Below are 24,281 nucleotides of genomic sequence, written 5' to 3' on the forward strand. Positions count from 1 at the left end.
GCAAAAAATGACAGGTCAGATTTAATGAGCTTAAGAAAGAGGTTATGCAAATTGATAAGAAAATCTGTATAGGGGAGGAAAAATAACTTTCTCTTCCACCCTTCATGATTTCTTAGCTGGGACTTTCTGTAACAAAAGGCAAATTAACAAGAAAAAAACAAGCAGAAGTTTAATAACATATATACCTCATGTATTAAGTTGGTGCAAACGTAATTGTGCTTTTTGCATTGTTAAAATTTGCTGTTTGATATTGGAATACATTCTTAAACTTGGTTATGTTATACACCAAGTTTTTTATGTACATTTTAATGTACATTTAATGTACATTTCTCATTTTAATGTACATTTCTCATTTTGTTTTTTGCTAATGACTTATTACTTGCTGTTTATTTTATATTTATATATATATTTTTTTGAGACGGAGTTTCGCTCTTGTTACCCAGGCTGGAGTGCAATGGCGCGATCTCGGCTCACCGCAACCTCCGCCTCCTGGGTTCAGGCAATTCTCCTGCCTCAGCCTCCTGAGTAGCTCGGATTACAGGCATGTGCCACCATGCCCAGCTACTTTTTTTTTGTATTTTTAGTAGAGACAGGGTTTCACCATGTTGACCAGGATGGTCTCTATCTCTTGACCTTGTGATCTACCCGCCTCGGCCTCCCAAAGTGCTGGGATTACAGGCTGAAGCCATCGCGCCCGGCCTTATATTTATTTTAGACTATGGAAATGATGTTTAGACAAAAAGCAAATTTGAGCAATTTTCTTATTTGTGTTCAAAATGGGTTGTAAAGTAAGCAGAGACAATTTGCAACATCTACAATGCCTTTGGCCCAGGAACTGCTAACAAATGTACGTACAGGGCAGTGGTAGTTCAAGAAGTTTTGCAAAAGAGATGAGAGGCTTGAAGATGAGGAGTGTAGTGGCTGGCCACCGAAAGTGACAACAACCAATTGAGAGCAATCATTGAAGCTGATCCTCTCATAACTACATGAGAAGTTGCCAAAGAACTCAATGTCGACCATTCTATGGTCATTTGGCATTTGAAGTAAATTGGAAAGGTGAAAAAGCTAGATAAGTGGGTGCCTCATGAGCTGACCAAAATTTTTTTTTTAAAAACTATCATTTTTGAAGTGTCATCCTCTCTTATTCTATTCAACATGAATCATTTCTTGATTAGATGGTGATGTGTGATGAAAAGTGGATTTTATATGGCAACAGATGACCAGCTCAGTGCTGGACCGAGAAGAAGCTCCAAAGCACTTTCCAAAGCCAAACTTGCCCACACAAAAAAGCATGGTCACTGTTTGGCAGTCTGCTGCTGGTCAGATCCACTACAGGTTTTTTGTTTTTTTTTTTTTTGTTTTTGTTTTTGTTTTTTTTTTTTGAGACAGAGTCTTGTTCTGTCACCCAGGCTAAAGTGCTGTGGCATGGTCTTGGCTCACAGCTCACTGCAAACTTTGCCTCCTGGGTCCAAGCAATTATCCTGCCTCAGCCTCCTAAGTAGCTGGGATTACAGGTGTCTGCCACCATGCTCAACTAATTTTTATAGTTTTAGTAGATATGGGCCTCATTATGTTGGCCAGGCTGGTCTTGAACTCCTGACTTCAAGTGCTGATCCACTACATCTTTCTGAATCCTGGCAAAACCATTACATCTGAGAAGTATGCTCAGCAAATCAATGAGATGTGCCAAAAACTGCAATTCCTGCCAGAGGCATTGATAAACAGAAAGGGCCCAGTTCTTCTCCATGACTGTATGTTGCACATCCAGCACTTCATAAGTTGAATGAAATGGGCTATGCCATATTCACGTGACCTCTTGCCAGCCAGCTACCACATCTTCAAGCATCTTGACAACTTTTTGCAGGGAAAATGCTTCCACAACCAGCAGGATGCAGAAAATGATTTCCAAGAGTTTGTTAAATCCTGTGGCATGGATTTTTATGCTACAGGAATAAGCAAACTTACTTCTTGTTGTCAAAAATGTGTTGATTGTCATGGTTCCTATTTTGATTAATAAAAATGTGTTTGAGCCTAGTTATAATGATTCAAAATTCATGGTCTGAAACTGCAATTACTTTTATACCAACAAAATATATATGAAAAGCCAGAGAAATGAGTAAATCTCTAGAGTAGATCTGTAAGAGTATCTTAGATTTCAGGCTTAAATACTCTCCTTCTCTGGAATCAGAAAGAAGAGTATGGGGGAAGGCCCAGTTAACCATAACACAAAGGCAAGTTTTGTTATGCAGATTTAAGTCAATGCCTTCTCCACTGATTAAGAGTCTCTAGTGATTTAGTTGTCCCTCTCTTCTTGATGCAGAGAGGGAGACACCCTCACAAATGTAGATTTCCTTTAAGGATATAAATTTCTCTTACAAAGGGCAACTTTTTAGAGCTACTCCTGTGTCTGCAGTTTCTCAAAATAACCAGCTCAAAATAATCCTTTTGCTTAAGAGGCATATCTTGGGGTGGCATATTCTGGTCTTCTACAGTAAAATTTTGAGGGACCTGGTTGGAGTTAACTGAATCATGGGGGTGGTTTCCCCCATACTGTACCCATTTTAGTGAATAAGTCTCATGAGATCTGAGGGTCTGATAAGGGGAAACCTGTTTTGCTTTGCTCTCATTCTCTCTCTTGCTGCTGCCATGTGAGATGTGCCTTTCACCTTCTGCCATGATTGTCAGGCCTCCCCTGCCATGTAGAACTATAAGTCTAATAAACATTTTCCTTTGTAAATTGCCCAGTCTTGGGTATGTCTTTATTAGCAGCACGATAACAGACTAATACAGAAAATTGGTGTTATTTGCATCCAATAGTACTGAATATTAAATGCATTTAATAAAGAGATCTTCCAAACAGGCTTTGTGTGAGCAACATGGCTGCTTATTCACCTGGGTGCAGGTGGGCTGAGGCTGAAAAGTGCATCAGCAGAGGTCAGTGGGATAGGAGTTGGTTTTATAGGTTTGGGGTGGGCAGTGGAAAGTTACAGAGTAAGATCAGTTACAGTGATGGGGGTAGGGGCAAACAGTATACATTACCATAAGTTCAGTTACAATGGCAGGTGGAGTAAGGCACAAGAGTAGTTAAGATGATAGGGTGGGGCAGAGGGATATTCACAGAGCAAGAACAGTTAAGATGGCAGGGTGGGGTGAGGAGTATTTATATTATCACATGAACAGTTAAGATGGCAAGGTGAGGAGAGAAGCTTAATGTCCTGGGGAAGCTTCACTGGGCAATCAGGGATAATGATGAACACAGGCTGGGAGTGGGGGGCAATCAGCCGAGGCAGGCATGATTGGTTTTGAAATGTGAAGACATGAGATTCGGGAGGGGTCAGGGGTGAAATGATATGGTTTGGCTGTGTCTCCACCCAAATCTCATCTTGAATTGTACTCCCGTAATTCCCATGTGTTGTGGGAGGAACCCAGTGTGAGATAATTGAATCATGAGGTTGATTTCCCCCATACTGTTCTCATGGTAGTGAATAAATCTCACAAGATTTGATGGTTTGATAAGGGGAAACCTGTTTTGCTTTGCTCTCATTGTCATGTGAGACATGGCTTTCACCTTCTACCATGATTGTGAGGCCTCCCTTGCCTTGTGGAACTGTAAGTCCAATAAATCTCTTTCTTTTGTAAATTGCCTAGTCTTGGGAATGTCTTTATCAGCAGTGTAAAAATGGACTAATACAGTAATCAAAGAACTACAAATAAAAGCAATACATTTTTGTTTTTGCTTATCAAGTTGACAAAGATTTTAAAGGGATAATACTTAATGGTGATGGAGGATGTAATGAGGATGCTGATGGAACTTTAACACTTTTCAGGAGTCAATTTGGCATTACAAATCAAGAACCTCAACTATTAATTTAGGATTCCCATGTATAGGGGTCTCTACTAAAGAAATAATTTATAAAATATTGAGTATAGATTTATCTATAAAATCAAAATATTGAAAACACCCAAAATGCCCCCAAATAAAGATTGGTAGGTAAATTACATGTATCCTGTTTGTTTTATAAATAATTCTACACTGCAAAATCAAAATATTCCCAACATTTCCAAAATATTCTCAAATGCCTTCAAATAGGATTAGTAAATTATGACTATACATGCATTTTGTAAATAAGTCTACACTCAAAATTTTATAAATTATTTCTTTAGACTTCTATAAGTGGGAAACCTAAATTAATAGTTGAGGTTCTTGATTTCCTGAATGAAGACAATGCCAAATTGATTTCCTGAAAAGTTATATACTTTCTACTTCCACCAACATCCTCATTATATCCCTCTTGCTCATGAAACTGCCTTTGCAAAGATTATGACAGTGAGAGAAGTCTAACATGGCTGACTCTCCATCTTTCTTCTAGCCTCAGAGACTGGCTGACCTCACTCATTCCTGGGCACAGGCCAAGCTAACTGTTGCATGTGAGCAACGACTATCTGGTCCAGTGGCATGGGGTAAAAGAATTTACTAAGACAGTTGCAGATAAAGAAAGGCAGATTTATCAGAAAAAGTAGAAAAATATATTGCAAGGAGGCAATGGGCTCGTCAGCAGAAGAGAAGCTGACTGCTAGGAAACAAAGGTTTGCTGAAAATTTTATAGGATAGTGTTTATGTTGTCTGTTGAAGAGGGCTTTGTGTAGTATCAATAATGCCAAGGTTGCAGTGAGCTAACTTGCAGATGTTTGGTGATAATTGGGAACAGGAAGAGTGTGAGTCATTTGTGCCACAGGGCTAAGTATCCTGGACCATGAAGAAAGGCAAACTTACACCTTATCTGCTTTCTCTTTTTGCTTTTCCCCACTCCTACTAGCCTGATTCCTTTTCCCTAATTAGGACTCCACATTCCCCCCTGCCCCCAACAGACCAACAATGACAAATCTTTGGCATGTGGGTGAAGATTTTGTGTTCTAACTGCTTCCTGCTGACCAGGGACATAGAGTTGGCCCTACCTAGGATTGTTGGGCAGTTAGGAGGTTACATGGGTTTTTGTCCCAAATTGTGGGAAATGGGATATTGGATATTGCTGGAGGAAGGGACTCATTAGAGAGGGGGAGAATGTTAAGGTGAAACCAGCATCTAGCAGAATTCAGGGGAGATTCATAAAGGTAGCAGGCATTATTGGAAAGAGACTGATGTTTCATCTGCAGAATTATTTGAAGGTGAGACTGCTGAACTTCAGAAGATAAAATTTTGTGGTTTTTTAAAAGCCAGTCACCAAAAAGGCAAAGAAAAATCTTTTGTAGTATGATTGTTTTTCTTATTGGAAGCCCATTTAGGTAACTTGGAAGTTAAACTTAATGAAAAGTGTTCGTATTTAATTAGACACAGTAATGGTGTGTTTAGGGTTATCAGTATAGCAGGGAATATATTACTTATAGGAACAGCATGAAAAATTTTTGATTACATTGAGAATGTAGACATATTAAGAAACGTGAAGAGTACAGAATTAAGTTTTGTTAAAGAAGACTTTAACAAAACTTAAAGTGTGTTGCTTAATTGTGACCTTCAAGATGAAACATTTTAGCACCAGGCTATAATGACAGAACAGGAGCTGACAAAGACTAAAAAAGTTACTATCTTAGGCCTTTTCTAGGGGAGAAATGCTGAAGCTGTAGGACAAAGCAAAAGTTGAAGTAGAACCTACATTAATAGTTGAGATTTGATTCTTTTGAGATATGATTCTGAGGTTTTTGTTGTTGTTTTAAAGAAACATTTATAATTTTAAAATTATAACCAACTTAATTACATGAAAAAATTTTTTTCATAAATTTTTATGAATCGTTTAATGACTTGCACAGACCATTTATGACACGCTTGGACTCCCTGACTTCTTCTAATCATCGCTTTTTAAAAAAATGTCATTTTATTTTAGAATTTACCATAGATTTTTTCTATAAATTTTTTATAACCTTGCTTATTAAAAATTCTGCTTTACTTTTTTTTTAACTTTAAATGAGTTTTCAATGTTTACGTTTTAGTTCAATGATAAACCATGAGTCTTATCTCAGCACCAACAGCTTAGTAACAGCAGATTGAAAGCAGGAAATCTGCTGTTAGGAAAAAGAGAGGCAGATAGAGAGAGCTTTCAAAGACTTAACTCTACAGTGCTGGTTAACCATTCGAGCTTTGAGTTTTTCTTGTTGTAGTTTGCCCATCAGTTTGAAATGTGCACAAAAGCAGGCCGTAATGTGTAACCAGCCAGAGTTTTAAAGAGAAAAACAAAATCAGGGGTTAAGATGTTAGAAAATGTCTTCCCCTTTTTAAGGCTGGACCCCTGGATTGAACAGAAAAAAAGAGAAAAAAGAATGAAGAGGAGAGGAGAAGGTTATGCTTTATAGGATGGCTTGTGAGCCTTCCAGCCATTGCACAGTGTAGTGTGGGGCCAGCACCCCTCCCACCCTTTTCTTCTATCCAGGAGCCTTAGCATCCTAGATGTGCAAAGTGTGAGATGAATTTTTTCCACCTTTGCAAGTCACCAGTTAAGGTAAGCTGTTTTTAGCCAGAGCAGAGAGTCCCTTCAGCTTAAAGCCACTGGGAGTTGGGATTCTTTGTTGGGGACCCTTTGGTTTTCAGAGAAGTTCCATTTCCAGTGGCCAAGCTTGTAGCTGAGGGGGAAAGTTGTGTGGGGCTTTTCCCCATTCATCTCATTGAGGCAGTTTGTCTTTTAGTGGCCTGGCCTTCTGCAACAGTGGCAATTATTTGGAGGAGTGTTTTTAGAGCTAACTGGAGGGGGCTGAGGTTTCCAAAGTAGCCAACAGTTCAGCCTGCCTTTTGTCTTTGCATTTTTCTTTTTTCTTAGCCCTATTCTCCTTATTCTGCTGTTGGTTATAAAGATTGAGGAGGCTAATTTGATGATTTTCTGCGTAGAGGCCATGCTCTGTGCAAGAAAAGTAGACATTTCTTTTTGAGGGTTTGGAGATCAAATTTGTTCCAGTGCTTTGGAATACAGCCTAGAGATGAGTCAGAAGGAATAAATGGGGTTTTTCCCATGGTGGGACTGGAAAATGCATTGCTGGGGGCTAACTGAACTGCACTTTCACTTGGGGGCACTTCACCAATGAAAAGTGTTTCACTTATGTCAGCTGAGAGACTCAGGGTGCACTTTCTTTTCTTTTCTTTATAGACAGAGTTTTGCTCTTATTACCCAGGCTAGAGTGCAATGGTGGAATCTTGGCTCACCGCAACCTCCGCCTCCTGGGTTCAAGCAATTCTCCCGGCTCAGCCTCCCGAGTAGTTGGGACTACAGGTGCGCACCAACATGCCCAGCTAATTTTTGTATTTTTTAGTAGAGACAGGGTTTCACCATGTTGACCAGGATGGTCTCGATCTCTTGACCTCATGATCCACTTGCCTGAGCCTCCCAAACTGCTGGGATTATAGGCATGAGCCACCACACCTGGCCAGGCTGCACTTTCTAAAGGGGCATCCCACCTGTTAGAAAAGACCACTTGGCTGCTCAGGGGCCTTACACTAGATGGCTAGTCTAGGTACTCTCTTATGCTGGGTAATTAGCCCAGGTACAAGGGGAAAAGGGTAAAGGAAGATCTCTGCTTAGTGTGGGTCCAGGAGAGGGGGAGGGTAGGGAAAGACTCACCATTCTGAGGCTGTCTGAGATCACTTGATTTAGCAATGTCCAGAACAGGACAACTGGCTGACTACACAAGAGAATTCAGAGTGAGAAAAAGAAGGTCTAATTCACCTAAAATGTGGATGAATTTGCTGTGAATGAGCTTCCACTGTCAGTTGCATCACATTTGGGATTAGGGACTTTTCAAAAGATAGGAGAGAAGTCTTCCTTTCTTCTGGGCAAGGCAGCCAGCCATGTTCACCTTATAGCCTTCAGGCAACACCAGAGAGTGGCTTGGTCAGTTATTATGCCATCGATTACCAGAGAGATACTAGAAGCCAGCTGCTGAAAGACTGAAAAGGATAAATAGACAAAGATCTCTCACCTGAATGAATGATGGTGGTTAGATGCTTTCTCATGGACACCTTTTAGTCCTACCCTGAGTGTAGCCGTTGCCAGAGACCTGAAATTGTCTCCATGCTTAGATGCTGTCCACTTAGGGTTCCAAGCTGGAAAAAGAAAACAGAGAGGAGAAAGAGCTCCTATTGAGGAGAGAGACTTCCTGTATGGGCCACCAAAATGTCTTGGGTGAGTGACAACTATTTGGGCTGGTGACACAGGGGTAAGAGAATTTACCGAGAGAGTTGTAGGTAAAGAAAGATAGATTTATTAGAAAAAGTTGGAAAATACGTTGTGAGGAGGCAACAGGCAGGTCAACAGAAGAGAAGCTGACTTCCAAGAAATAAGGGTTTGATGAAGATTTTATAGCATAACGTTTATGTTGTCTGTTGAAGAGGGCTTTTTACAGTATCAATAATGCCAAGGTTGCAGTGAGCTAATTTGCAGGTGTTTGGTGATAGTGTGGCACAGGAAGATTGTGAGTTATTTGTGCAGGAGGGCTATATGTCTCGGACCATGAAGAATGGCAGACTTACAACTTGTTTGCTTTCCCTTGTCCCAACCGGCCTGATTCCTTTTCCCTAATTAGAACTGTACACTAACCATGGGAGGAATTTAGTTTATACTTTAACTTTGAAGCAATGATAATAATAGTCTTTCCTAAAACTAACCCTTGCAAACACCTTGCTCAGAGACAAAAACTGCCTTTGTAAAACTAATAAAAGCCCATGAGGTTAGGATTATGATAGGGGCCTTAATTCTGATAATATGTAGGTACAGTTAGATGATAACCAGCCATTGTTCTGGAGGTCACAAGCTTTGTAACTTTCCTAGTTGCTCCCATAGATATCACTATCATAGTTTCTACAATAGTAATGGTAGGTTCTTTTGAGATTTTTTTCAGACTTTTACATTCTGAGACTGACTGACTCCACCCAAATCGTTGACTGATGACTCAATCAGTCTTATGGACTGTACCTACAGGCTGACTCAGCACACAGGACCATTTTCTACACCCCTTTGTTTTCATCCCCAATCAATCAGCAGTACCCATTCCCTAGTCCCCTGCCCACCAAACTATCTTTGAAAAATGTTAGCTTCTGAGTCACCAGATACACTGATTTGAGTAATAACTCCTGTCCTTCCACTAGACTGCCTTGTGATAATTAAATTCTTTTTCTATTGCAATACCACAGTCTCAGTGAATTGGTTCTGTCTGTGCTGCAGGCAGGAAGAACCTGTTGGGCAATTATACTCACTGTACTTTAACCATATTGTTCTCTTTCTGTTTCTTGAATAGTCCAGGCTTGCTCCAGCATTAGGACAATTGCATTAGCTGATCTCTCTTCTTGGGACACTTTTTCCTTAGCTACCTGCAGGGTTTGCAATCTTACCTCATTCAGGTCTTTATTCAAACGTCACATTTGTATTGAACCCTTTATAAAACTGCACCTCTCTATCATACTTTTTTTCTGGCTTCATTTTTCTTCCTAGCACTTATCACTTTCTAACATTCTATGTAGGACATCAATTTCAAGTCAATCTATCTGCAAAGTTCATCATTGTCTAGTAGCCTTGAAAAAGGTTTTAAATTTTAAAGCCCAATTAAGTTCTACATTTCATTGCACTGCAAGTTATTGCATGTTTCTAAAAATAAGACAGAAAAAAGGACCTTTGATTTAAAATGGTATTGATTCTATAATGTGAAATTGGCTGATTTTAAATCAAGATTTAAAAGGGTATTGACTCTAAAATGTGAAATTGGCTGAGTGAGAAGCCCTCTTTCCCTGTTATGTGGTAGTGACGAAGATGATTAAACTTGTCCTTACTGCAGCTTAGCTATCTCAGACCAATGTCTGTTAAACCTGGAGCTTTAGAAAACTTAGTGGGAAAATATCAGGGTGTTAGAAAATAACAGCTGTTTCTTGTCACCTTTAGTAAGGTCTTACCAAAAAACAAACCAAAAGGATAAGCTTTGAACTGAGCTGACCTGCCTGAAAGTAGAAAGGGAAAAACATACAACTTTGCTAATAGAGACCCCTCTGTCTATGGGTGAGACTGCTGAGGCTCAGTTAATTATGCTTCTTACAGAATTGCCAAAACCAAAATTTCTGCCCTTTTTAAAAAATTAGCATAAAAGGCAAAAAGGTGGGAAACACAGCAGGGAGATAAATTTGGGATACCTGAGAGGCCAGAGAAATGAAGGAAGCTGGAGTCCTTGGGCTTTCCTACATACCTCCTTCCTCAAACTATCTAATTCAAGGAATCTTTCTTCCTTTTTGTCAGGGTTAGCCAATGGGCTGCAGGCTGGTACAGGTGCACATCAAGTTGCCTCACCTAGTGTTTCACCGGAGGTTTATTGCCTTCACCTTATTACTTTCCAAGAGGGAAATGATTAAATTTAGGCCTAGGGCTAAGGGCAAAGTTCTGAGGCTATAGAGAGACAGAAGATGGAGTACAGGTCTTTGAACCCAAAGGTTCTAATGCCTACTAGAGTTTATGGGAGTTGGTTATCAGTGAAACTCCAAGCCTAAACAAAACGGTAACTTACATTTTCTCAGCCTCAAAGGCAGCCATAGGCCCCCACCTCTCATAAACTGTGTCAGCTGGAAAAACAAACAACTGTGTCAGCAGGAAATGGGCTGCTAGAGAGTTTCAGTCTTTGGAAGGGATTTCTATTTTATGATCTCTTCTATACCCTTCTCAGGCATGGCCATGGATGAAAGAGGTCTCCCAGTGGGACCGCAGGCAGGCACATTGGCTGACTAATAAACTCACTCCTTTGCTGAGACATGAACTCCATGCCATCCCTACCCAGAAATATGTACTTTGAGTGGATGGCTGCTGTTTGTTTCCTTTTCCAAATGCTAGTATGTTTTAATTTTAAAATTTTATATTTCCCTTCACCATTTTATATCTGTTTGGGGTAGAAAAATATATCAGTTAATCACTGGGTGCATAGTCATGAGGAGAAAAATTTGAAACCGAGGAATGCCCATATTTCAAGGATCTAGACTTGGAGCTGGATGCAATAATAACATTATTTGGTCATTTCTATTTCAGAATTAGGATATTTTCATTTGTAAATGGGATGGTTGCATTGCACTAGGTGGGGACATTTCTGACACTATGAGAAGAAAGAATGCTAAACATCTAAGGGGTAGGATATAGTGGGCATATATTGTTCCTCTATCCAGAATCTCTTCTTTGGTGGAAACATCCTTCCCTACTCTGTGTGCACCTGGGTATCAGCAAAAATGTCTGCCCTACTTCTTGGCTGCACACCTGCTAGAGGCTATGCAATCAGGATTCTCCATTCATTTGGCCACAGGGTTGGTTCAGGGATGGGTGCATGACTTAAGATAGGCCAGTTAGAATTCTCACTGTACTCTTGTGATAAAGCTAAGATTTTCTCACTCTGATTTGTGATTCTGAGATTATTTGAAATTCAGTCGCTAACTATGGTGGTCTTGGAAGAAGTCCATCTGAATAAGGAGGGAGTAAGGCAGAGATTTAAATAGAATTAAAAGATAAAGTGGAGGAAGAAAAAGGGGTTAGAGAGATAGAAGTTAGAGAGAAATCCAAAGCATCTTCTGAAAACTATTTCTGAATGTCCCTGGATCTATTAATAGCTATGACTGAAGCCAGCTCTACCTCTATACTTTCCATTTATATATACAATAAATTTCTTCTTTGTTAAGTGAGTTTGAGTTGGGTTTCTGGCACTTGCAACAGAAAGGGTCCTGACTGAAGCAGTAGCTACCACTCAATCTTCCATACACTGCAGAGCAGCCTGGCTCTTGTCCTCACCACTCCTCTGCAACTGTTCTGGAACCATTGACTTTCTGGTTTCTAAAGCTGATGAATCTTTTTCTATATTTACCTTGCTAGATCTTTCTACTGAGTTTGGTGATGTTTATAATTTTTTCCTCCATTGATTTTTGAGAGACGCTGTTCTTTTTGGTTGTTCCTACTTTAAAAAATTTTCTTCTTCTCTTTCAGGCCAGTGCTTATCTCTAGAATGATTTGCTTCCAAGTGTTATGTTCTTGACTTTCTCACTGTCTCACTATACAACTTTTCCCTGGGCAACTTTGTTCATTTCTAGAGCTTCTATTGCTGTCTATACACTGAGTACTTCAACACTTTTATCTTTAGAGGCTCCTGATTTAAAGTCTACTGCCTTCTGGATATATCCTTTCAGATATCCCTCAGCCATCTCAAAATCAGCATCTCTCAAATCTAACTTTGTTTATCCACCCAATTATACTCTTCTAATGTTCCCAATCATGGTGACTGGTACCACATGTAACCATTTGCTTTTGTAAAAAATCTGAGTATGATTACTAACTCCTCTTTTTTAACCTCTCATCAAATTTGTGGATTATGTTTCACAGATATTTCTCTGATCCGTAGCCACATATCCATATCTCCCTCACCAGGGCTACACAGGCCATGCATTTCACAGCTCCAGGAGCACCAATCCCTAGGTATCAAAATGAGTAAAATCTTGATGAGCAATGGTCTGATTTAGGTTCTCACAATTTCTCACATAGGTTACTGCTGCAGCTTCCAAATGTTTTCCTCATATCCAGGCTCTCATTTCTCTTCAATTCTTTCTCCAAATGTGGCAAAAGATTTCTCCCAAATGCAAATGAGAGCATATCACTTTTGTCCAAATTCCATTGTTTGCCCTATGTTTCCACTGTAATCTCTTACCACTTCAAATCTCTTTTTATGCTTTTGCCTTACCAAATATTTGGACTTCCTCAAATATGCCATACTTTCTTCTACCTGATATATTTGCCTATATGCCACTGTGCTCTGAAAATACATCATTCTTTATCTTGCTAACTCTTACTTATCTTCTATATGCAGCCTAGAATTAATTTTCCAGCCCACTCCAGCTTGGGTTGGCAGCCTTTCCTATGTCTTATATTCACACCTTAGATTTACCTTTATTATAGCACATATACATCATGGTGAAATATGTTTTTACTTATCAATCTTGTTCATTAGATGTAAGTTGCTTAGGGGAAGAGACGTTCAGTTATTTTTCTGTGTATTCCTAGAGCCTGGCATATCACCTAGGGCATATTAAGTGCTCAATAATCTTAGGAAACTTGTAAGAAGAAAAACAGTTTTTGGTATCTGTCCACTGCCTGCTAGCCATTCCAGTCACATCTCTCTGGAAGGTGGAAGAGAGGGGAAGATGTTCCTTAATAATTGCTATTCACTCACTCAACATTTATTGAGTACCTTCAATTGTCAGTTATCACACTAGACACTTTTACACCATTGGATCATTTAGTCAATTCAGATGCGTTGTCAGGAAAGCATTTTTTTTTTTTTTTAATTTTAAAAATAGGGCATTCTGTATAGTAGCTTTTTTTTTTTTTTTTTTTTTTTTTTTTTTTTTTTTTTTTTTTTTTTTTTTGAGACAGGGTCTTGGGTCTTGCTCTGTTGCCTAGGCTGGAGTGCAGTGGCACCATCATAGTTTACTGTAACCTCGAACTCCACAGCACAAGCAATCCTTCCACCTCAGACTCCCAAGTAGCTGGGACTACAGGTATGAGCCACTACACCCAGCTAATTTTTGGGGGTTTTTTGGGTAGAGATGGGTTTTTTTCCATGTTGCCCAGGATGGTTTCAAACTCCTGGCCTCAACTGATCCTTCTGCTTCAGCATCCCACTACTGGCTGGGCTTATAGTAGTGACCAGCCCAGCCCTACAGCAGCATTTTTGAAGCTAGGCTACTAGAGTTTTAAGTTCAACAACTAACCATTTAGCTAATTTTTGTGGACTTAAATCTCAAGTGACCTAATTTCAAAATACATCTATTGCCAGTGTTTCACATGCTCACTTTGGCAGCACAGATATTGCCAAGGTTTCATATGTTCTCCACTCAGCTTTAAAGACATTTTTTTTTAATGAAACTTCCTGTTCAAGATGGCAAGCACACATTTTGGCTCCACTTGTTCTAGAGACATCATTGAAATAATATTACAAAAGTATAACACCCACATAGCAGTGAAGTGAATAGAATTAGATGGAGGTCATTAGTTGTTTAGAGATTGTGGTTAGTTATTAAATTTATTGTCTTTCTGCTGCAAATACTCCCTTTGTGGCCCTGCTTGTGGAACTAAAACATTGCCTTTGTGCCGGCTGGTATGGTGTTAAAAACTTTGTTAGTGTTGAGCCCTGGAGCGATGCTGGGGTAGGAAGGGACATTTCTCCTGGTACAGCTGGCTCCTGCAGCGCAGCTCCTCCTGGGGCTCCAAAAAGCAGTTTCCCAGTGAATTCCAACAGTGTGGCACCTCTGTGTGCATGGCTCCCCCCAGTACTTCCTTGATGGCTTTGTAGTGAGTTCCTGGGCACAGGATCTTTCTGAGATGGTTCTCCTGATACCCCAGAAGGTGGCTTTCTAATCACTTTTCCTGGCAGCTTACCTCAATGAGCTTATTCACCACCTAGTGAGCCATGAGCCATGCAATGCTCCCTCCAACAATATCTGAATCAAAGCCCTAGGGGTAGGGGATCTTCCAGATTCACTCCTTCCTCAGGGGCTCTGTTTTAGCCTGGAGAAGTGGCTTCTCCCTATGTCTTTTATTCCTGTATTGATAAGAGTTCTGTGGAAAAATTCAGAGACTCCCTTTACTAAGGGTTTGAGATATACATTAGTGCAAAGACCAGAATCCTTGCAAATCTCTGTAGTGGTTTTCTTTGTTGGCCAGATATGACTGTAGAAAGTGTCACTCACTATTGAGATGGGCTCCCTAATTTCAGTGGGGATAATGGGATTTTAGAATATCAGAAAACTAGTGGTGTCACTTAACCTCCAAAATCAAAGTAAGTACTGCTGTTGTAAAGAGCAACAAGGACATGCTGATTGTTAGAATGCCTCAGCTCACAGAGATATTTGGCGGGGGCAATTGATTGCTGTGTCTGTAGAAAAAAGATAGATGGTCATTCTACTAAACTGTTGTTTGGTCTACGTAATAGGAAATACTCTAGATACAGTAGCCAAAAACCTGACTTGAGTCACCACTGTGGAAAGTCATGATCTCTCACTCAGTTTCCAAATCTAAGTGAAGTCATGGATATAGAACCCCTTGATTAAAGGGGAGGTTGAGTCCTTTTGAACAATAACCCTATATCATTTCTACAAATACATACCATAAATATTCCTTCAAGCCTTCCCCAAATGTGCTGTGATAACTTACTAGGTAACTGTTCATTAGAGAAAGAAAATACTCAGGCCTTGCAAGGATTACTAGACATTGCCTCTGAATTGACATTGACTCTTGGGGACCCAAAACACCTCTTTGGTCTATTATTAAAGTAGGGGATTACAATGGTCAGCGGACCAGTAGAGTCTGAGCTCAAGTGTGACTCATAGTGTACCTAGTCGTTCCATAGACTCACCCCATTGTTATTTCCCCAATTCCTAAATGTCGACTTATAATAGGCACAATCAGCAACTTCAGGAATCTCCACATTGGTTCTCTGATCTGTGTGATCATATATATATATGTGTGTATGTATATATATCCCATTACATTTACAGATCTGAATATAGAAAACATTGAAATTTAGAATAATTTTAGGTATAAACTTGAAGTGGTTGAGACATTTTGAAACATGGCATGAAACCCAGAGCTCATCAATGAAAAAGGTAAATATATCTAGGTATATAGCAATTTAACATTTTTCATATGGCAAAAGATACCACAAACGAAGTCAAAGACAAATAGTAAACTTGGAACAAATATGTGCAACCCATGTAATTTATAATATGCAAAGGGTTCCTATAAATTGATTTCCAAAAATCCTCAAATAGCTCGATAAAATAATGGATAAAAATGTGAAGAGAAAATTTACACAAGAATGTAATCAAATGATCAATAAACATGAAAAGATACCTCAACCTGACTAGTAGTAACAAAAACTCAAATTATAGGAAATATGCAATAGCATTATAAGTACACCTCATGATCTTCACCTAAATGAAAAGCAGTCTAAATTCCTTCTCCTAAATGAAAAGGAATCTAAAACTACCTGATTTTTACCTTTTGACATCTTTTTCTATGTATAAAAGTATATGTAAAATATAATTAGAAATGTAGAGAATTTTTGCTTTTCTAAAAATGGCGCATCTCTCTCTGTAACTTGTTTTTCTCATGTAATAATACATAAGGAACATTCATTTGGGTAAATAATAGGTGTGGTTTTTTTAAGCTGCATAATAATAATAATCCATTGAATGGATATGCCATAATTTACCTAACCATCCATTTATTGGACAGAGAAAATAGTAGGAAGTATACGAAAGACTAAGACTTAGATTGTCATCCCTTGTCAGCAATAGTAAATGCTAGAAGGCAATTCATGGAGCAATGCCCTGAAAGAGGAATATTTTCAACTGATTAAAGTTTACTATTCCTGTAGAAGATACAACAGTCATGAACTTTTATGTTCCAAGTGAAAAGGCAGCCTGATGCCTTTTGTCAGGCCACATAACCCAATATGGCTGGAATGGGCTTGCATACTTCTTTGAATTTCTATTCACACCATTCTCCACATAAGCAAAATTCAAATATACATTGTGACAGGGTGACAAATAGTGAAAGAAATGAGCCTTATATACTGCTATTAGGAGAATAAAGGGGAACAGACTTTCTGAAAACCAGTTTGACAGCTGCACTAAGACTTTAAAATATTTATGTCTTTCATACATTAATTCTGATTACCTGATTTTAGATATAATCAGGTGGAGAAACAAAGCTTTATTGGTAAGGATGAACATGGCATTATATATAATAAGGAAAAACTGAGGGCAGCATGAACATTCAGCAACAGGAAAATTGTTAGATTAATTATGGAGTATTATTAGGTGGCATATACATCTTTTAAAAACCATATTTTTAAAGACTATACAGTGCCAGGAGGAATTGCTCAGGATTAAGGATTTTTAAAGTCCCAAACAAAAATACCAAGACAACACGGATTTCAAAACATTTTAAACACTGCATGGTAAAATATTTTGTAGACTGGAAGCTTGCTTCTGGAAGTTACTGTAAAATCTCATTAGACTTTTAGTTAGAAAGTGAAACAAACCATCATAGAACTTAGACTCAACTGTAAACTTGTAAAAGTAGACATTCAAGGAGAAGATGGTGGAAAAGTTCATTGTATATGAAGTGACATTAGTGTTTCTGGAGAGAATAAGAGAGTCCCTGTCACTTAATGCACAGTTTATTCTGTTAGCTAGAATTGAATAACAATATTCTGGGTGTGCTGGAATACCACTAAGAATAAGCATAGTCACTGTCCTGAAGAAATTTCGTGTGTGATATCAGAAACACAGATAAATATGTTGTCAACTGAAACAGGTAATTATGGTCATTACAAAAGTGCATTAAGTGAAAAGGAGAATCATGGTTGTGTTGGTGGCTTGAACATCAAATGATTACTCTTTACATTGGGCTCACATTTAAAATCTTCCCATGATTGACCCATTATCCTGACCTAGCTTTGCCTCCCTTCCCTTTTGCAGCATTCCCACTATTATACATGATAGTGAGAAACCTCATAGCAATATTATATGATACATAATAGTGGGTTATATAATCCTCTGACACCCATTTCTTCCTCCTTTCCCACTTTCACCCTAAGGCAAGAGCTCTGTGCAGGATGGAGCCACCTGTAGGCAGATTCTGAGGGGCTGGCCTATATTGGAGTGTGGCATGGGTCCACATGCATGGGTTTTTTGCGGGAAATGCAAGTCCATTCTGATACTCTGATGCCTCAAGAAGACGACTAGGAGGTGGAGTCAGAGGGGAGACTGAACTGAATTCTGGAGGCAGAGAAAGAGGAAAAAGAGATAAGAAGGGATGGGGTTGAACCTAACGTTTAAGTATTTGTACCCAAGGGAGACAGCATCTGAGAATTTATGGATGGAACTGACGCCATTACAAAGCAACCCTTCCATAGATGAGAGGCAAAGGCAGTTGGGTTCTGTCCTCAGGTAACACAAAGTTCTGTCCTCTTCAGAAAGGCAACTTGTCTCCTAGGAATACTGGGTGGAAACATCCCCTTAGGACTGGGACTCTGAGGACAGGCTGCTTCCTTTGCTGAGCTTACTCCCTGCCCCGCAGGATGCCAGGAATGTGGCTAGGAAAGGGCTCACGAACCTGTCTGCGGTGGTTATATGCCTATGTGCATGAGGTACACATGCTTCTTCAACTTCTGACCCTGCCTCGTTATCCTTTGGCTACAGGGTTCTTATTAGAGGGAATACTAACTTTCTTTAAAAACAAACTTTTTCCCCCGAGGATAAAAAGTCAAATATCCCTTGGGCTGCAGAAGCCAACAGCCACTGCCTGAGGCACTACTGAACTGGCTTCGCTTTGAGTCCTGGAGGCTTTCCTCTCCTCAGACGGTCAGGCTGGGTCAGGGCTCCCACAGCATTCTGCTGTGAGGGAAAGAGGGCCTGTCCTTATCCCCTAGTTCAGGGGTCCACAACCCTAAGAAGTAACAGCCTGTTAGGAACAGGGCCACACAGTAGGAGGTGAGCAGGGGGTGAACAAGTATTACTGCCAGAGCTCCACCTCCTGCCAGATCAACAGCAGCATTAGATTCTCATGACACGTGAACCACATTGTGAATTGCACATGTGAGGGGGCTAGGCTGTGCATTCCTTTTAAGAATCTAATGCCTGGTGATCTGAAGTGGAAGTGTTTCATTCTGAAGCCATCACCCTCTCTTACCCTGCCCGGCTTTATCTGTGGAAACATTGTTGCGGGGAAACAGGGCATGGTCGGGGCAGGCTGCTATTGGCAGGTAGGCGGGATTTTCAAACGGCGGGTTAGGTGCCCAGTGCAGAGCTTAGTGCTGAGGGCAGAGGGGTTTTCCAAGGCGGGCTAGGTGCCGAGTGCAGAAGTGGGCATGTCTGAGCTCCTGCCTAGGCAACCGGCCTTACAATTGTCTTCCATGAAACCAGTCCCTGATGCCAAAAAGGTTGGGGATTGCTGCCTTAGGAACCTCCTTCCAGAGGTCTCCCACTGATTTCCATGTCTAGGAAATGTAGCTAGAAGTTTCCAGAGCAGATTTGGGCCATAGTAATCTTTCAGCAAATCTAAGAACACTCCAGTTTTTATACAATTTGCCCAATTGCTTGTGTGTAACTTGTTCAAAATTTCACTATTGGAACTTTAATAAGTATTGGCATTTGAAGATAAATAATCTTTCAAAGTCTCTGTGGTGTTACAGAACATTTTTAAAGATAGGATTTTTATATTAAAAAAGCAAGACTTAGAAAAGTTGGTAAGAGAAGAAAAATAGAGAGTTAAAGAAAAGCAAATACTTGAAGCCCTGTCACCCAGAGAAAATTGCTTTTGAAGTTTTGGTAAATTTCATTTCAATTTCAATAATTTCTGCCTTTATCTTTTTTATGACCTTTCTATTTTGAGTTTATCTGCTATTCTTTCTGGAGCTTCGTGGTTTAAAATTATGCTTTTATAATTTTCAATCTTTCTTAAATGATTTTCAATGAATATGTCTAAAACTAAACATCTCTATATTTTTTCCTGAGTATTGCCTTGGTTATATTGAATACACTTTAAAAGTGTGGCCCGTTCGCATTGTTCATTTCTAAGTATTTATAATTTATATTTTAATTTATTCTTTAACTGAAAAAATTTTAATAAGACCATTTGATAAAATTGTGTTATCTAGCTATCTACACTTTTGCTTTCCAATATAGTAGCCATATGTATTAGTCTGCTCTGTTCTCACATTGCTATAAAGAAGTATCTGAGACTAGGTAATTGATAAAGAAAATAGGTTTAATTGGCTCACAGTTTCTCAGGCTGATGATGCTGGCATCTCATTCTGGGGAGGCCTCAGGAAACTTAAAATTATGGTGGAAGACGAAGGGGAATCAGGCACATCTTACCTGCCCAGAGCAGGTGGAAGAGAGAGAGGTGAGGGAAGTGCTATACACTTTTAAACCACTAGATCTCCTGATAACTCACTCACTAAACAGTACCAAGGGGGGATGGTGCTAAACTATTAGAACTTCCCTCATGATCCAGTCATCTCCCACCAGGCCTCACCTCCAACATTGGGGATTACAGTTCAACAGGTGTGGGTAGTCCAAATTGACATATGCTTTGAGTGTAAAACACACACTAGTTTTAAAGGCTTGGTATGAAAAAATTGATGACTTTTTATATTGATTATTTACTTAATGGTTGTATTTTGGATGTGTTAAGTTAAATAAAATAAATTAAAAGTAATTTCACCTGTTTCTTTTTACTTTTTAAAAAACGTGGCTACCAGAAAATTTTAAATGATTAATGTAGCTTGCATTTGTGGTTCATATTATATTTCTATTTGATTGCATTAAGCCATGGTTTTATTCTTGAACTGTTAATTCCAGAGACAGATGTGTTAAATCCATATACTAATATTCATAACAGATCTTGAGGGAACATACTCTTATCAACATACTTCTTTGTCCTTTATAATATTTTTTTTGCCTTGAATTCTTTTTCTGATTTTAATATTTCTATGCTTGCTTTCTTTTGGTTAGCATTTTACTAGATGTATCTTTCTCCATTCCTTTATTTACATATGTCTTGCTTTTTTTCATTTTAGGTGAATCTTTTGTAAATTGTATGCAACTGTTTTTCAAAATAAAGTTTAAAAGATTATTCTTTTTAATATATTAATTCAATTTGTTTGTATTTATTGGGATTGTTAATAAGTTACAAGTAGCTCCTGCAAACTTCTTTTGTGTTTCTAATTACAAGGCTATCTCTTTTCTGACTTCTGGTATATTGGGTTAGTGGCCTTCCATTCTTATCATTATTACTCACAATGGGGGTAACACCTTTGCTGATGGATGCCTGTCAGATGGTAGGTACTGGGGAAGGGACCATCTTGGCTAGCTCCTCTCAGCACAGCACCTGCAAACTGTTACCCCGACCACCTCCTACCTTCCCGTGTCTACTGCCATCTCACTCAGGGCACCATAACTGTTCTTACCTTAGGATACAATCTGCTCTTCCAAGATTTTAGGCTATGGTTTATCTTTCAGTATGACTCTATTCCTCATAAATTTTGGTTCATCAAGAACACCACTTCATGTTTTTATGTGCCACTGTTGATTTTTTTTCTTTTCCCTCTAAACTTTCCTTTTTTTTTTTTTTTTTTCTAATGCTATATTGTGGAGGGACAGGCAGGAGTGTGGCTCAGATTATCATCTTTATCTCATTATGGTATGTTTACTTTCTGCTATTTTCTGTATGTATTATTTTAACATAATTTTGATTATCCAGTATTTCCATACACAATGTTGTTTTTTGATTTTCCACTTAGCATTTTAACATAAGCATTTTCCCCACACTATTATAAACTATTTAAAAACTTCCATTTTACTATCTGAATAGTCCCATCAAGGAAAAATGTCCACAATTTTGTTGTGAATTTAGGTTATTTTCACTTTTCTGCTATTATAGAAAGATGATAAAGTTACTTGCGCATATGTTTTATTTTGAAGCTGTAGTCTTAGGTGAAGTGCTGAGGTTCTTATAGAGTCTTAGCAAAGAGTATAGGTCATTAGGATTTGCTCTAATTTTAGTAAGACAATGTATGTGCTCAGAGCACAAAGGCTGCTTTGTGCTATTGTGGTTCTTTTGTATCGTGTGTCACTGAAAACCGGGAGACTAGGACAAATCTTCAACAGGCATAGACCTAGATTTAGGATATATCAGTATAAGTGTTTGGATACCCATGGATGCTTGTAGAATGCTGTTGGTTGACATCACTCTCAGGAGGGTGAGTTAAAGCAAAATCGACACATTTTCTGGACTAAGATGGGAACATGGGCTTCTTTGTCTGTACTGCTCTCATGTGCTGCTTTATCTGTATTGTTAAATATCATGGTCATTAGCAACATGTGACTATAGCATGTGAAATGTGGCTAGTCTGAACTGAAGCCTGCTGTAAGTATACAATGCACATACAATTTTTCAGTATAAAAAATGTTTGGCCAGGCATGGTTGTTCATGCCTGTACTCTCAGTTCTTTGGGAGGCTGAGGCAGGAGGATTGCTTGAGCCCAGGAGTTTGACACCAACCCAGGAAACATAGGGAGATACTGTCTCTACAAAAAATTTAAAATTAGCCAGATGCGGTGGTATGTGCCTGTAATCCCAGCTACTTGAGACTGAGGCAGGAGGATCACTTGAGCCCAGCAGGTCAAGGCTACAGTGAGCCCTGATTGCACAACTGCACTCCAGCCTGGGCAGCAGGTGAGACCCTGTCTCAAAAAAAGCTAAAGATATCATTAATGTCTTTATATTGATTACATGTTGAAATATACAGCTCACATTATATTTTGGCCAGCACTGTTCTAGTTCATTCATGAGAAGATCAGGGATGTATGAAGTCATGTTTCTTACTTCCCTTTCTGTAATACTTTATAAGTAATTTTCTGATACACCTAATCCACATTGTGTGGTACAATCTGTTTCACCTGCATCAGCAGCAGCTCCTTTGCTATCCTTGAATCTGAGCATTTGAATCTAAGGTTCATGGTTTCCTTTCTGCTCTGTACTTTCTAACTCCTGCTTGCTGAAGGTCAGTGGAGGTTCTCAAGGATTAATGTTAGGCTTGAGAACATTTGTAATAACTTTGAAACAGGAAGCTTTAGATTAAAAGTGCACCATGCATAAAGCTGTTATGTAGGAACATGTAGAATTGCCAATTTATTCATTCAACACTTATTTACTGAGTGCTTCTATGTGCTAGTCACTGATGTAGACACTTGAGATACACCAGAGACCAAAGACAGAGATCTGTGCCATCTTGGAGCTCATATTCTAGCAGGGGGTATGGACGATAAACAATGGACACTCTAAATAAGTAAATTACATAGGATGTTGGAAGGTGATAAGTAGGGTAGAAAAAGAATAAGAAGGATTCAGAGTGCAGGAAGGAGTGGGAATAAATTGCAACTGTAAGCACAGTGGTCAGATCAGGCTTCACTGAGAAGAGACATTTAAGCAAAGACTTGAAGGAGAGAAGGATGGTAGGTGTGTAGCTATCTGGGAGAAAAATATTTCAGGCAGAGAGAACAGCTGTGCACGAGGCTTCAGGCTGGAGTGTGCTCAGCATGTTTGAAGAACCTTAAAGAGGCAGGGGTGGCCGGGAGGAGAGCAATAGTGAGGTCAGAGGTTCAGGGGCTTCACGGATCACTTAGAGCCTTATAGGCCATTGTAAGACTTGTGCATTTACTTTGAGAGCAATGGGAGCTCCTGTGGGCTTTAAGGAAAAGAGTCACCTGCTCCGGCCTACATATTTAAAGGATCACTCGGACCCTATGTTGAGGTTAGACTTCAGGTAGGCAAGGAGAGAGGAGATGGTGGCCCCACTACACAGTAGCAGTAGAAATGGTGACAATGTTACATTTTAATATATAGTGAAGATGGAATCAACAGAATCTTTTGACAGGTTGGATGTGGGGTGTGAGACAAAGAGAGAAATTGAAGATGACTCCAAAGTCTTGAGCCGGGGCTGTTGGAAAGGTGGAGTTGCCTGCCATCCACAGAGGAGGGGAAGGCAGCAGATGGAGCAGGTTTGGGAGAAATATAGGGAGTTTCATTTGCTTAATTATATTATCTATTGCTCTATAACAAAATACCCCAAAATCTACTAGCTTAAGATAATGACCATTGATTATCTTACAGTTTTTATGGGACAGGCACTCAGGAGTGGCTTAGCTGGGTGGGTTGGGCTCAGAGTTTCTCATAAGGTTCCAATCAGGATGTGATGCAGGGCTTTAGGTTCTGCAGATTTGTCTGGGGCTGGAAGAGCCACTTCCACGATGGCTCACTCAAGTGGCCGCTGGCAGGAGGCCTTCCTCTTCACAACATGGGGCTCTCCATAGGCTGCCTACGTTTCTGTGTAGCTGGCCTCCTCCAAAGCAAGGGAGCAGAAAGAGAGAGGAGAGCTTGAGAGGGCAACCAAGATGGAAGCCTCCGTGCTTTTTCTGACCTAGTCCCCAAAGTTGCATGCCGTCACTTTTACCTTTTTCTATTTATTAGGAGGGAGTCAATCCAATTCAGTCCCACACCAAGCCCCAGATCTGAGAAACTGCCACCAGTTCTACTCCCGATTCTCTCCTGGCTCAGGTTTCTGAAGCTGTCTCAGTCTGGACTCACTAGCCCCTGTCCCGTGGGCCCCCTCTGGGCTGTCACAGGGACACCACACCTGCCCACAGACACAGCTGAGAGAAGAGACCTC

The 24,281-nt window shown here is 39.6% G+C and overlaps 1 long non-coding RNA gene across 3 annotated transcripts in view; it reads left to right on the plus strand.

Annotated features, from left to right (window-relative positions):
* Nucleotides 1–24,281, plus strand: part of LOC141583551 (uncharacterized) — a 143,685-nt gene that overhangs the window by 23,238 nt on the left and 96,166 nt on the right. The window lies entirely within an intron of this gene.

Source organism: Saimiri boliviensis, chromosome 2 (assembly GCF_048565385.1).
Source record: "Saimiri boliviensis isolate mSaiBol1 chromosome 2, mSaiBol1.pri, whole genome shotgun sequence".
In the NCBI taxonomy this organism is placed as follows: Eukaryota; Metazoa; Chordata; class Mammalia; order Primates; family Cebidae; genus Saimiri; species Saimiri boliviensis.